Here is a 13,700-nt window from a genome sequence, read left to right as displayed (position 1 = left end):
ATCATGGGACCCTGGCAGTGGCGGGCTGCATAGGCTCCCGGGAGGGGAGGTGTGGCTAGTGACCTGTGCTTGCACACAGGCTTCTTGGTGGCTGCAGCAGCAGCCTTAGAATTTCATGCCCATCTCTGGTGTCCGCGCTGATAGCCGCAGCTCATGCCCATCTCTGGAGCTTGTTTAGGCAGTGCTCTGAATCCCTTCTCCTCACGCACCCCAAAACAATGGTCTCTTGCCTCTTAGGTAGGTCCAGTGTTTTTCCCAGACTCCCTCCCTGCTAGCTGTCGTGCACTAGCCCCCCTTCAGGCTACGTTAATGCAGCCAACCCCAGTCCTCTCCCTGGGATCTGACCTCCGAGGCCCGAGCCTCAGGTCCCAGCCCCAACTCGCCCCGGAGGGTGAGCAGACAAGCTTCTCAGGCTGGTAAGTGCTGGTCAGCACTGATCCTCTGTGTGGGAATCTCTCTGCTTTGTCCTCTTCACCCCTGATGCTGTGCTCTCCTCCATGGCTCTGAAGCTTCCCCCACACCCACCCCCTGTCTTCACCAGTGAAGGGGCTTCTAGTGTGTGGAAACCTTTCCTCCTTCACAGCTCCCTCCCACTGGTGCAGGTCCCGTCCCTATTCTTTTGTCTCTGTTTTGTCTTTTTTCTTTTGCCCTACCCATGTACGTGGGGAGTTTCTTGCCTTTTGGGAAGTCTGAGGTCTTCTGCCAATGTTCAGTAGGTGTTCTGTAGGAGTTGTTCCACATGTAGATGTATTTTTGATGCATTTGTGGGGAGGAAGGTGATCTACACGTCTTACTCCCCCGCCGTCTAGAAGGTCAGTCCCCTTTTGTTTTTGTAACAGCTTTATTGAGACATAATTCACATACAATTTACCCATTTCAATTGTAAAATTCAATGGCTTTTAGTGTATTTACAGTTATGTAACTATCATTACAATCAATTTTAGGACATTTTTCATCACCCCTTGTAAAAAAAACTGCTTATCCTTAGGACTTCCCTGGTGGTCCAGTGGTAAAGAATCCACCTTCCAATGCAGGGGACATGAGTTCGATCCCTGGTCAGGGGACTAAGATCCTACATGCTGCGAGGCAACTAAGCCAGCGCACCACAACTATTGAGCTGGCGCGCCTCAATGAGAGAGCCCTCATGCCAAAAACTACAGAGCCCACGTGCCCTCAAGCCTGCGAGCCACAACTAGAGAGAGAAAATCCACACACCGCAATGAAGAGACCACGCGCTGTAACAAAAGATCCTGCAGGCCTCAACGAAGAGCCTGTGTGCCACAACTAAGACCTGATGCAGCCAAAGAAAAAAAGGAAAATAAATTAAATAAAATAAAAATACTCAGTCTCTAAAAAAAAAAAACCAAAAAAACAAAAATACCCTGCTTATCCTTCAGCCATCAATCCTCAATCCATCCCTCCCCTGAAGCCGACTCAAAGATGCATCCTGGGCTTCCCTGGTGGCGCAGTGGTTGAGAATCTGCCTGCTAATGCAGGGGACACGGGTTTGAGCCCTGGTCTGGGAGGATCCCACATGCCGCGGAGCAGCTGGGCCTGTGAGCCACAGCTGCTGAGCCTGCGCGTCTGGAGTCTGTGCTCTACAACAAGAGAGGCCGCGATAGTGAGAGGCCCACACACCGCGATAAAGAGTGGCCCCTACTTGCCACAACTAGAGAAAGCCCTCGCACAGAAACGAAGACCCAACACAGCAAAAATTAATTAAACTCCTACCCCCAACATCTTCTTTAAAAAAAAAAAAAAAAAAAAAGATGCATCCTTACATAAACCTTTTTCCTTCCTTGCTTCAACCTTCTATCTCTCACTTTTGCTTCCTGAGATCCCATTCCAAATGAACTACCTACATGCAAGCCTGTATCTCAGGCTCTGTTTTCAGAGAAACCCAGGTGAAGACAGTTTTGTCTTAGAAAATAAGTTGGTAGCTTTCTTTCTCTTTAAAATTTGTTTGCTGAGATTGTTGCATTGGATAGCAATAATCTGTTGAATGGTGTTAAAACCTGCCCATGAAACCACATTGTGCCATTTGTGAGAGGACGAGGGGAACTTTTCTCCCCTGGAACTTACTTAAGTTCTTAAATAGTTGTTGGCTTATTCAACTCTTCTGTTTTGCTTTAAATTTATTTATATGATTATATTTTTCAAATGTATAATGTTGTTCTCTTATAGTTTTAACACTTTCTACTGCATCTGTATTTATGTCTTCCCCTTCCTTTCTAATGCCATGCCGAATTCATGGCTTCTCTCGTTTTTCTTGGTCACTGTAGTCAGGAATTTATTTATTGTCTCTTCAAAGAACTGGCTTTTATTTTTATTGATCATCATTAATTTCTGATTTTGTATTTATTTCTTTTTTCCTGCTTTCTTTGAGTTTACTTTGAGTCAAACGCTCCCTGAGTTAACTCCTTTATTTTTCTTCAAAAGTTTTAATATATGAGATATCCTGAACACCCAGAAAACCAAAAACCAAACTCCCCACCCCCTAGTTAATATGTATGTAATAGACACCAATGTAACTAAAACCCAGGAACAATTCTCCACCCAATTCGAATGTGTGGGAAACTGGGAGAAGGGTTTCCCATGGCACCAGGCAATTCTCTGACACTAACTGGGTGTCTAGCAATTCAATACAATTCCGACACTGTCTACCTGGAAATGGCATCAGATTCCACAGGTTAAGGGCTCAGTCTCACAAGAGCACCTCCCCCTTCACTTCAGATACCACCTGTGCTTCTGGTGGGAGGTTCCAAAAACCCCCTCTTTGGGTTTGATTAATTTGCTAGAGAAGATCACGGAAGTCAGAGAAACATTTCACTTACTAGCTCACCAATTTATTATCAAAGGATACAACTCAGGAAAAGCCAGATCGAGAAGATGCATAGGGCAAGGTATGGGAAAGGGTTCGGAGCTTCCTTACCCTCTCCAGGCACACCACTGTCCCCCAGTCTCCATGGGCTCTCTAACCTTGAATCTCTCTGAACCCTGTCCTTCAAGTCTTTACAGAGGTTTCATTAAGTAGTTATGAGTAATTAAGTCATTGGCCATTGAAGATTTATTCAACCTTCAGCCCCCTCCCTATCTTGGAGATGGGGGGTGGGGACTGAAAGTTCCAACCCTTTAATCCCTTGATTGTTTCCTCTGGTGACCAATCCCCATCCTCAGATGACCTAGGGGCTTTCCAAAAGCCACCTCATTAACATAACAAAAGACACCTTTATAGCTCTCAACACTTAGGAAACTCCGAGGGTTCTGGGAGCTCTGCGCCAGAAATCCGAAAGATCAAATATATATTTCTTCCTATAAATCACAATATCATACCCAGATTTTTAAAATCTTATTTACTAAATATTTCTTGTATTTCTTAATAAAAGCAGTTAAGACTGCACATTTCCATACAAATACAACGTTCATTGCATCTTGATTTTTTAGAGCTTTGATTATCTTTTAGTTACCAATATTTTGAAATTTTCTTGCAATTTCTTCTTGTACCCATACATTATTAGAATGATGTCTTTAAAATTCCAAATGTATTTTTCTCTATCTTCTCACATTGATCTCACACTGATTGATCTTATTGCTCTGTGGACAGAGGATATTAAATCTATTCTTTGAGATCAGTAGATATTTCTTTTATTCATTTGGAAAGATGCTTATGACATATTGTTGAGAGAAAACATCATGTTAACAATGATTGCACCAGGGGAGAGCAAGTGTCTGCATGCCTGCAGGGAGAAAAGATGAAGGGGATGTAAGCCCAAATAGTTATCTGCCAGATAGTTATAACCAAAGTGAAAGGACTGTGGATGGTGTTTTTTTTTTAATTAGTTTTGTTTATTGAATTTTCAATAATTTCTCCAGTGAACATTAAAAAAATTAAAAATCATTTTACTGTTTTTGTTTTTTTAATTTGTATTTATTTATTTATTTTTTGGCTGTGTTGGGTCTTCCTTGCTGTGTGCGGGCTTTCTCTAGTTGCGGAGAGAGAGGGCTACTCTTCATTGTGGTGTGCGAGCTTCTCATTGTGGTGGCTTCTCTTGTTGCAGAGCACGGGCTCTAGGCATGCGGGGTTCAGTAGTTGTAGTGCACTGACTTAGTTGCTCCGTGGCATGTGGGATCTTCCCGGACCAGGGATCAAACCTGTGTCTCCTGCATTGGCAGGCGGATTCTCAATGACTGCGTCACCAGGGAAGTCCCAGTTTACTGTTTTTAAAAAGTATCGATCTCTGCCTATTCAAAAAACTTTTAAAATCTTAGTTATGTTTAGAGTCATGCAGAATGCACTGAATTCTTCCAACCACAGATTGGGACAACCTGTGTGAAGTGCTGTCTACCAGGGAAGCTCATTAAGACTCAGTGACCAGGGACTTCCCTGGTGGTGCCCAACTCTGTAAATTTATCCCAAATCACTAATTTTATACTCAAAACAGATAGACTTTAAGGTATGTAAATTATACATCAATAACTCTGTTAAAAACATTCAAGTTCTAATAAATAGCTCTAAGAAATGTTGTTTTAATTTTTCTTTTGTTATATTATGGCACTCCAAAACCAACTTCTGTCAGAACAATAATTAACTCTTTTTGGTGATAGATATTGATCATCTACAATGAGTCCTTCAGCACTTTCTGTCCTGCAAAAGAGCTTAGAAGACTTTAAATACCCAAGATCATCAATAAGCAAGACTCACTTGAAAACCATATATTTAAAAAAAAGATGTGAGCTCATGATGTGTCAATGTTTACTGAGCACAGAAGTTTGCCACAGAAGCTAGGAGGCATGCTGTTTAAATTTAGCTACCCTCAAGGAATGGACACTGTTACAGTTGTAAGTTAACATACAATAGTATGTTAAAGTTAAATATTATATTAGTATTACTGGGATGGGGCTGGGAAAAAAAGATGCAGCCAACCACACCTGATAATTTATAAAAGATCTACTGCATTCACTATTGCATTTAACCCTCAGAACAACCTTGTGGGTTTTGCCAAAAGGAGGGAAACCTAGGCTCAGAGTTGTTCAGCAACTTGTTCAAGGTCACATACATCAAGCAGAAGCTGATATTTGAATCCATGTGGCTGATTCTCAAACAAATGTTGGCAAGGATCTGGGGTAACTGGCACTCATACTTGGTAAGTAGGGTGTAAGCTGGTAAAGTTTCCGTGGAAGATAACTTGGCCACACCTATCACATGACAGCTGCATATATTCTTTGTTTTTGGAATTTCACTTCTAGGATATTTGTAGTATAGTAGAAATGGCCATCAATAAGGAATTAGTTAAATTAGGCTCAATTCACAAAATGGAATCCTATGTAGCCATTAAGAAAGAGATGCATCTGACTATAGATATATGAGTAGAATGGTCTGCAAGATAATTATTAAGCTAAAAATAAGCTGTTCCCCACACTTCCTGTGTGTTGTTTGAAAAGGGACTGGCTGCCTAAAGAAATGGGGAATTGTGGATACTATCATGAAGCCAATTACACAACTTTTAACTGGGGTCTGTGGTTAATTTTTAACGGGTGTCTGTGGTTTCCATATTTGCAATTAGCAAAATAGTGAGCTGTTGACTAGGACATGGGACTGCCTTGTGATGAAGCGAGTGTTTTCATGGTATTAGTGTTGTTGAATTCAAGTTCGTGTGCCCAGCACAGTGAGGGCAAACAAATCGAAATGTCGGAGTTTGGAGCGGAGAAAGGTCTATTGAAGGTCCGAGCAGGGAGAACAGGTGGCCTGTGCTCCAAAGACCTGAACTCCTGCCTGCGTTTCAGGGAAGAAGTTTTTATGGGCAAAATTTGGGGGGGGGCGGGGAGGGCTGCAGAATGTGTAACCTTCCTCTGATTGGTTAGTGGTGAGGTAGCTAGGTGGTGTTCCAGGAATCTCAGTCATCAGCCTTCTGGTTCCAATCTGTCTGGGCTCCACATACTTCTGGTCAGCCTGAAGCTACCATCCTCCACCTGGGTGGAGGCCTTAGTTTCCGTAGAAGAATTCAGAGATACATATCAGATTGTTCTCCCGCAATCCCCCACCCCACCCCAGGAGGAACCAGGACCCTGTCCCATTGCAGTGCTGTTGTTTCTTTCTGCCTTCCTTCACTCCCCTAATGAGTACCTGTTTGAATCTGTCCTTTGGAAATCAGGGAAGGTCTAAGAGGCTGAAGCCTTTTTCCTACAAACAATAAACAGGGGACATGGAAAGGCTATTGTGCCCAGGGTTTTATTAGTTAGAAGGAGTTCTTCCTAACCTTTCTTATTATATTCTGGAAGCTCTTCTTTTTTCTGACTTGGCCCACCTACATCTTCAGAGTTAGAAGGAAACTTAGAAATCATGTAGCTCAGTATTTAACAGCAGGTTTCAGCCTCCTAGTGAGTCCTGTCATCAGTTTTGTGGGTCACAACCAGCATTACTTCAATCATTAAAAATTTAAAAATTAAATAATATGGATAAAAAGTATCAGAGTGCATTGTACACAGAAAGGCTACATTTCATATTGGGAAACTTTGTGTTTTACAATATGATTTGTGTGTACATATGTGTATTTGTGTGTAGCAGGTGAGTTCGTGTGTGTATACGTGTGGTCTGCATGTGCATATATGTGTTTTTTGTGTGTGCTGTGTGTTTATGCATAAGCGTTTCTGTGTGTGTGATGGCTTAAATGTATTTCTTACTGTTGACCCTGGACTAAAAAGTTTAAATCTATTGTCCTAGTTCAAAATACCTTATATTATGGGTAAGGAAATGGAGGCTCATACAGGACAAGTGACTTGCCCAAGATGAGTAGCAGGGCTAGAATTCCTGCTCACGCATCCAGACTTATAGGTTTCCTCCTTGTTTCATATTTCATAGATGCCTCTGTGGCCAGAGCCACTGAAGGACTTTGCAGAGTGGAAAGGTAGGTAATTGGATTTGCTTTTCTGAAAAAGCATGAGGAATGTTGTGGTGGATGGATTGGAGGGAACTTCGTGGAGGCTGGGACTCTGGGGCAAAGGTTTTCATATCAGCCCTGGTAAGAACTGGTGACTCACTCCAGTAAGGCATTGGCCCTAGGCCTGCTGAGGACGAGGAAGGTGTGAAATTTATTTAGAAGGCAGCCATGACAGGACCTGATGAAGAATTTGAATTTGAGGTGGTTTCAGAGAAAGAGTCAAGAAGAACTTCCAAGTTTCAGACTGGGGTACCTGGATACATGGTAGGGCTGTTTTCTGAACAAGAGAAACTAGGAGAAGGAGCCGTTTCAGGGGCAAAGATAATGAAGATAATTTGCCTGGATTGAAGGTTTCTAGAGATTTTCCCACTGGCCACAAATACAGCGTCTGTTACTGACTAGATTCGTGACCTTGACAAGTTGCTTCACTTTTCCAGGCTTAAATTTTCTTCTTCAAGAAAAGGCAAAATGGTCTTTCTGCGCTAGTCAGAGAGGGGTCCATATGAGATGTTTTGGGAAGCTTGAAATAAAGACTTCCAGAGGGGGAGTGAGAAATCCAGCTTAGGACACGGAAGAGAGCATGGGGATGGAGCTCATTACCTGAGAGTCATCAGTGGAGGTTGAAGGATAGCTATGAAGTGATCTCTTCTTTGGGTTTCATTGGTCCCTACCCTTGAGTGTGGTTTCCAGGGTTTCTTATTGGAAAGCCAGGGGCAGAAACTTCTCACAGTATATCACTTCAATCAAATGCCACAGAAATGCAAAGTGAAACCACTGGGGACACACCCAGAAACCAAACCAACAAATTCTTCTCTCAGAAACTCTTCCTTTATTTACTTGTTTGGTTTCCATTTTGTGCCAGGGTAATAAAACAACTCTTTCTTTCTTTTACTTGGAACCTCTTTATTCAGCTACCAGGGACTTCCCTCTAGTAGGGGCAGCACCGACCCCAAGGACTTACCCCAGAGGCCTCAGAACAGAAGCAACTGCATTTCCACTTGAACTGTTATTTCTCTGTCTAAGGAATCTTCCTGACCAATAATCCTGCTAACGCTTTATGGGAAATTTGGCCTTGGGGCTCCATTTACAGATATTAAATTCACAGTGAAACCGTACAAGACTCCCATTCATTAGAAGTTCCATTCATATTCTCCAAGCTAAAAACCAGAAACCACATTTTGGGTTGCAGAAGCAGCCACTCTAAATGACCCAACTGAGCAATTGTTTCTGTTATGATGTGTATATATATATATATATATATATATATATATATATATATATTTGTGAATTCCAAGGGAATTCATGAAATAAAGGGAGAAACATTTTCTTATTTCACTTTTTATATAGACACTAAGGTTTCGTTGGGAGGTTACATGCGTATGGGGCAGGGACATTTCTCAGTGGCAACTATCAAACTGGGGCAACGTTAAAGGAAACTGGATGCAGAATTTGCCTGGATTGAAGGTATCCAGAAAATTTCCACCGGCCACAAATACAGCATCTGTCACTGACTAGATTATTGACCTTGACAAGTTGCTTCACCTTTCCATGCTTAAATTTTCTTCTTCAAGGAAAGGCAAAAGAGTCTTTCCACACTAGCCAGAGAGGGGTCCATATGGCGGCATTGTTCTGGGCTTCCCCCTTGTAACTTACAGGGAAAATTTCACAATAACCGGAGCCCTTGATGTCCTGCAAATGAAGGAGGAAGATGTCCTCAAATCCCTCACAGCAGAGCCCACTTAGGTGGCACCAACCTGACTTCCAAATGGAACAGCACATCTACAAAAGGAAAAGTGATGGCGTTACCTCATAAATCTGAAGAGAACCCGGGAGAAGCTTCTGCCAGCAGCTCGTGCCATTGTCGACATTGAAAACCCAGCAGACGCCAGTGTCATACCCTCCAGGAATGCGGGCCAGCAATCTGTGCTGAAGTTTGCTGCTGCCACGGGAGCCTCTCTCTTGCAGGCGCTCCATCCACTCCTGGCAGCTTCACTAACAGGATCCAGGCAGCCTTCCGCTGTGTGTTGTGCGGTTATCAGCGGTGACCACCAGCCTCACAGAGGGGTCTTATGGTAACACGCCTACCGTTGCTCCACGTCACACAGACTCTCCCCCTGCGCTGTGTGGACGCTGCCATCCCTGCAGCACGAGGGGAGCTCCCAGCAGGTCTGACGTGGCGGTGCTGGCCTGGGGATTGTGCGCCTGCGCGGCTCCATCTCCGGTGCGCGCTCGTAGGAAGTCAGGTCGTGTCTCTGCTTCTACAGGGATCGTGAAGAGACTGAAAAGGAAGAGCAGGCGGCTGCTGAAAAAGCTGAGACCCCGGAGGAATTTCGGGGTGAATGAGCCGCTCCAGGTCCCGAACTTATTGCTACTCAACCCGAAGTTGCAGACGGGTCTGAAGGCGCAGGTGGCCTCAGCACCTTCTAGCAGCTCCTCCGGAAGGACCGCGGCGCGCAGCAGCCTCTGAAGGCCGGTCTGCCGCTGCTGCTCAGACCACTAAATGGGGAGAAACAACCAGAGTGGTCTCAAAGCTGCTCTTAAACAGAAGATGGAAATAAGGTCGATGGAAAATAAACAATTTCTTAAAAAAAAAAGAAAAGGAGAAATGGGATCAGGTGGTTACTGAGTTTCCTTTTGGATCTAAAAATGCTTTGATTTTAGGAACGGTTCTACAGTATTCCTCCTTTAAAGGACAATTGTGTCAGACACTTTGGAAAGATAAATACAATTTCTTTGACTTGCAACGTCACTCAATTAATTAGACAAATTTGTACGAAGGAGCCTATTACGTGCCCGGCATTTTGCTTGGTGCTGGGGAAACTTAGGACAAAGGTTACAGTGTTCTCTGCCCTTGCAGGCTACAGAGGAGACAAGACAGCTGTGTTCCACGGTCAGCAGCTGCCTGAGCTTTCTATTTCTGTCTCTGCCATGCGTGTCCATGTCATTGTCACACTCAGTGTAAAATGGAGTCAAACTCATAATTTATTGTCTATCTCCTCCAGTAGCATGGAAGGCAGGAATTTTGTCTCTTTTATTGACTGTTGTACGTCCAATAACTGGAAGAATGCCCAACGTATTATTGGTGATTGAAATACAAGGTGTAAGGATGGGTCACAAGTTTGAAGGATATTTTAAAAGATGATAGACGCTAACACAATGGTCTTCAAACTGCAGTATGCCTATCCAAAAAGAGGTTACAAAGACTTTCCAAGAGATGGATGGGATGGATAGCTTTAGGGGAATCAATTTCCAGATCCTCAACTTCTGTATGAGTCATTTCTCAAAGTTGACCTGCCTGAGAATGCACTGAGAAACCTGTCCTGACGGTTTGAGACAGTAAATGGCTCTAATGACTGGTTAATATATTTTTGCAAGTCAAGTGGTTTCCAATACTTTGCTGTCACAAAATTCAAGAACTAATGGAGCTGTCATCTGAAAGATGACTAATTTGATGGTAGATCACAACATGTTTTTGGCATATAATTCAAAGGGAACTCAAAGAATTGATTGATGTCACTGTACAAGGGTCTTTCCATTCCCACCTACTTAATTATGAACAGGATTTTTCCAAGATTTACATCTATAAATACAATAATGGGAATAGAAATGATGGAGAACTCTGTCTCATTTTGTCAATAAGTAATATTCATTGACAGATACATGAATGAATTGGGGAAAAAAAAAACCCCTCCTCTCAATAAAAGGTGCATTTCCAGTACAATTTCCCTTTTTATTCTATAATTGTCCATCAAAGTTTATAATATATGCATGTTGTTTTAGTCAAATGATTAATTATAGTAACTGTAACAAATATAGAAGACTTTTTTACTTAGAACCTTATGGTCACAGGAAACTTAAAAATTTAAACTGATTATATATATATATATATATATATATATACTCTTATGTGTAAAGAAGTTTGATAGGGTGATCAATAAACCATTTTGAAAAACTAAATAAAATTACATTAGTACTAAATTTTGAGGGGGAAGTAGAATAGAATAAGAATAAATAAATTAAAGAAGAGCTCACACATTTATTTTTTTTAACAGGATATGATAGGGAATTCCCTGGCAGGCCAGTGGTTAGGACTCCACACTCTCACTGCTAAGGGCCTGGGTTCGATCCCTGGCTGGGGAACTAAAATCCCACAAGCCGCGTGGTGGCGGCCAAAAAAAAAAAAAAATGGATATGATACTCAAATTGGTTTGGTATTTTAAGTTCTATTGGACATTTTTAAAATTTATTTTTTAAAATTAATTAATTAATTATTGTTTTGGCTGTGTTGGGTCTTCGTTGCTGCACGCAGGCTTTCTCTAGTTGCAGTGAGTGGTTTCTTTAGTTTCTTTTCGTTGCAGTGCACAGGCTTCTCATTGCGGTGGCTTCTCTTGTTGCACAGCACGGGCTCTAGGCACGCAGGCTTCAGTAGTTGTGGCACGTGAGCTCAGTAGTTGTGGCGCACGGGCTTAGTTGCTCCATGGCATGTGGGATCTTCCCGGACCAGGGATCGAACCGGTGTCCCCTGCATTGGCAGGTGGATTCTTAACCACTGCGTTACCAGGGAAGTCCTCTATCGGACATTTAAAAGATGCATTCCATTGGACACATCAGATATATTTTTAAATGTTTATATTTAGAAAGTTCTGGAAATGATATTTTTTGCAGTTATTTAAATATAGGATGGACAAATTTTGAAGTCACCTTAGAAATGTATGAGGAGTGCAGAGTTTTGAACATTTTTCTGGGGGCTATGCCAACAAAAAGTCTGAACATCACTGGGCTAATACTACAAGTGTGGCATTCTAATCCTGGCTGCACAGTTACTGTCAAGCCTTGGGAAATGCCCTTCTTAATCCCTCTGTGTCCATTTCTCTTTCTGCAAAATAAAAGACACACCTGCTTGCTTTCCCTTATTCTCAGGAATGTTCTGAGATCATATGAGATAATGAACTAATGTGAAAAGTCTAGATTATTTCCTGGGGGCAAGTTGGACACCTCTGGGAAGTTTCAATAACTTTTTCAGGTTAACAGGTTAGTTCTCCAGAAAGTATAAATGAAAGGTATTCTTATTACTACCTCTACTTTACTATGGTCTCCCCTTTCCCCCAGTTTTGATTCAGTGTTGGGAACTGCACGAGAGAGATCTAATATCATAGGGTTAGTTTCTGTGTCACTGCATCACAGGGTTAGCAAGGAGGGACCTAACTCTATTTCAGGGCTCAGTCCAAGGTTCTACTCTGATGGTCAACAAGAGAAATCACAGACCACACAACAAGAAAGCCAACAAGGCTAAACTTTCTCCCCAAATGTATCTTAGCCCAGAGAACATTGACTCAGCCGGAGAATATAGTATTGTCACTATTAACACCTATTCAGGTAACTGAGGGTGGTCAGTCCGCATAATAAGCCTTGAACATCATGCAGAGATTTTCTATTTTATCCTGTGGGTGACAGGTTTTAGTACATTGAGCAGGGACATGTCAAGATCAGATGTTTCTTAGAAATGTTACAAGATCACTTAGCTGTGTGGAGGGTGGGTTGAGGTGATAGGGACAAGGCCATAACATCAGAGACAGAGTACAATCAGGACTCTTTCAGTCTTGACAGAAACTTGGCTGAACTAGTATGAACAAAATGGGATATTATTGGCTGCTATAACAAAATGTCCAGGGGAGGATCTGGCTTCAGACTAGATCCAAATTCTAGGATGTCATCAAGGTTTTCTCTTTCTCCTCCACCATCTCTTGGCTCTGCTGCTCTCCTTAGCTTCTGATGCAAACTCTCTCTCCACATAGTATACAGGAGGGCTGACAGGCTCTTATTTTCTCAGTTGAGCAAGTCTAGTATCTGTATATCAATTCCAGGGAAGCTTCTGATTGGTGCTGCTGGGGTCACATGCACATTAATGAACCAATTATTAATGGAGGGTGGGGGGAATGGGTATTCCATTTGAGGTGACTGCCTGGGTCACTCCTTTGATAGAGAAGGTAGGCAGCAAGTCTCCCAGCCCCGGCAGAACCACACAGAGTTGGAAAGAGATCCCCAAAGAAGCCAGAAGAATGGTAACATGCACTAAGAATACAAAGACAATAGCAATCACTGATCACAAGAGCAGAATCTGATTACAGTATGATAGTGGAAATATGGAAGAGAGGACAGACAAAAGAGATTTGGGGTGGGGTATTGTTGACATCAGGACTTGTTTCTATTTACTTGATTTTCTAAAACAAAATAGATTTCTGTCTTTGGCAGCTACCTGGAGATTGTGCCACTGTGAGAAGTTTCCAGGTGTTGGTAGCCAGAGAGGGCTAAATAAATATATAGAGATATATAGATAAAAATGTAAATAAATAAATATAGAGAGATATTTATTTGCTTATGACACCTTTCTCAGTTCCTCAAAAGAATTTGAGGCAACTTATAGGGATAATACAGTCACTTAACAGTTACATCACCCCAAGCTCTGAACTAATTTGTCATAGGAGTGCTGCAAATTTAGTTCTTTGCTTCCTGGAAACCAAAGCAAAAAGGGCAACATTATCAGTCAAAAAATTTACAGTGATCATCAGATAAACTTGACTAATTTTGGTGTTGACACCTGAAAGGAATATCTCCCCAGGCCCTCATAAAGTTGTCATGGTGTAATGTTGTAATAATATCTTTCTGTCAGTAAACATAATAGTACGTTTTGTGGGGCTTTTTCTTAGAATGACTTTCAATGGTGGCTAATAATGTCGTATAGCTAAAACATTAGTTAGTAGA

General features: G+C 42.1%; 1 pseudogene; it reads left to right on the top strand.

Annotated features, from left to right (window-relative positions):
• Nucleotides 1-9,341, top strand: part of LOC103082843 (40S ribosomal protein SA-like) — a 73,731-nt pseudogene extending 64,390 nt beyond the window's left edge.
• Nucleotides 9,342-13,700: the final 4,359 nt, after the last annotated feature.

The sequence above is a fragment of the Lipotes vexillifer genome, unplaced genomic scaffold (genome assembly GCF_000442215.2).
Source record: "Lipotes vexillifer unplaced genomic scaffold, Lipotes_vexillifer_v1.1 scaffold641, whole genome shotgun sequence".
NCBI classification, from domain to species: domain Eukaryota; kingdom Metazoa; phylum Chordata; class Mammalia; order Artiodactyla; family Lipotidae; genus Lipotes; species Lipotes vexillifer.
The sequence above is the reverse complement of the archived record's forward strand: the minus strand, read 5'-3'. Positions and strand labels throughout refer to the sequence as shown.